Source organism: Rhagoletis pomonella, unplaced genomic scaffold (genome assembly GCF_013731165.1).
Source record: "Rhagoletis pomonella isolate Grant_MI unplaced genomic scaffold, Rhpom_1.0 Rhpom_scaffold_00002, whole genome shotgun sequence".
NCBI lineage: Eukaryota > Metazoa > Arthropoda > Insecta > Diptera > Tephritidae > Rhagoletis > Rhagoletis pomonella.
The window spans coordinates 112,978,095-112,980,304 of NW_023458556.1; positions in this window are offsets into that span (position 1 = coordinate 112,978,095).

The window sequence follows — 2,210 nt, forward strand, 5'->3', positions numbered from 1 at the left end:
TACTCCTCGGGGGTAAAATCTGATCAGGGTTTATAATGAGAAGGAGCATGAATTTTGCTGATTCAGAGTTGTATAAAAAATTACTGTGGTATGAAAGGCAGCAACAACCGTACTATGGCAGAGTGGCACAGGCAATTTTGTAATCAAACACTTTTCTTATAATTTTAATAGACAATTGCTATTTATTTTCTAATATTCAGATATCCAGTTTGTAGCCAGAGGCAGTTGCATGTGAGACTTACTGAAATTTACTACCATGTTGGAGCAGCTCCGGGTAATGGACAATTGAATTTATGACCACCATAGCCAAACATCGACTCGGACCACTATCTTGTTGTAGCCAAGATACGCACCCGCCTCTGTGCAGCAAAAAATGTGCGCCCAACAATGCAAGGAAAGCTTAACGTCGAAAAGCTGCAATCACAACAGACGGCCAATTTATTCGCCACTCGACTCACACACCTGCTCTCTGAGAGCACTCTTCAACAATCCGACGTACGCGAGCAGTGGAACCACATTTCCCGATCATTAAGTACCGCCGCCGAAGAAGTAGTTGGATTTCAGCGAGCCCGAAAGAACAACTGGTACGATGAGGAATGTCAAGAAGCCGCAGAGAAAAAAGATGCCGCCTACAGGGCCACGCTGCGATCGGGCGCAACGCGAGCCATGTGGGACCGTTATAGGGAACTGAAGAAGGAAGCGAGACGTATTTGCCGTAATAAGAAGAGAGAGGCCGAAATACGTGAGTGCGAAGAGCTTGAGATGCTGGCCGACAGGAAGAACGCCCGAAAATTCTACCAGAGGGTTAGGCGACTTACGGAAGGTTTCAAGACCGGGGCGAACTCCTGTAAGAACAACAATGGCGACCTAGTGACCGATGTCCAGAATATACTTAAATTGTGGAGGGAACACTTTTATAACCTACTGAATGGTAGCAGCGCTGAAAGTAGTGAGGAAGACGAACCCGAGTCCCCAGTCGATGATGATGGAGTAGCTGTCCCACCGCCTGACTATGACGAGGTACGAATAGCGATTACGCGGCTGAAAAACAACAAAGCTGCTGGAGCTGACGGCCTGCCAGCCGAGCTATTCAAGTACGGCGGCGAGGAGCTGATGAGGTGCATGCATCAGCTCGTATGCAGAATATGGTCAGATGAACGCATGCCCGACGACTGGAATTTAAGTGTGCTCTGCCCAATCCACAAGAAAGGCGACCCCGCCATACGCGCCAACTACCGCGGAATTAGCCTTCTAAGCATAGGTTACAAGGTCTTATCGAGCGTATTGTGCGAAAGACTGAAGCCCACCGTCAACGAGCTGATTGGACCTTATCAGTGTGGCTTTAGGCCTGGAAAATCCACCATAGATCAGGTATTCACAATACGCCAAATCTTGGAAAAGACCCGCGAGAATAGGATCGACACACACCATCTATTTGTCGATTTCAAAGCCGCTTTCGACAGCACGAAGAGAAGTTGCCTTTATGCCGCGATGTCTGAATTTGGTATCCCCGCGAAACTAATACGGCTGTGTAAAATGACGTTGAGCAATACCACCAGCTCCGTCAGAATAGGGAAGGACCTCTCCGAGCCGTTTGATACCAAACGAGGTTTCAGACAAGGGGACCCCCTTTCGTGTGATTTCTTTAATCTTATGTTGGAGAAGATAATAAGAGCCGCAGAACTGAACCGCTCAGGCACAATACTTTATAAGAGCGTACAATTGCTGGCGTATGCCGACGACATCGATATTATCGGTAAAAACAAGGGCTACGTCTGTTCTGCCTTCTCGGGATTGGATAGAGAAGCAAAGCGAATGGGTCTGGTGGTGAACGAGGACAAAACGAAGTATCTCCTGTCAGCACACAAACAGTCAGAGCATACGCGTCTTGGCACCCACGTCACTGTTGACAGTTACAAGTTTGAAAAAGTAGACGACTTCGTTTATTTGGGAACCAGCATTAACACCAATAATAATGTCAGCCTTGAAATCCAACGGAGAATCACTCTTGCCAACAAGTGCTACTTTGGGCTGAGTAGGCAATTGAGAAGTAAAGTCCTCTCTCGTCGTACAAAGATCACACTCTATAAGTCACTCATCATGCCTGTGCTGGTGTATGGCGCGGAAGCATGGACAATGAAAGCATCTGATGAGGCGGCTCTTGGAGTTTTCGAGAGAAAGATTCTGCGAAAGATTTACGGACCTTTACG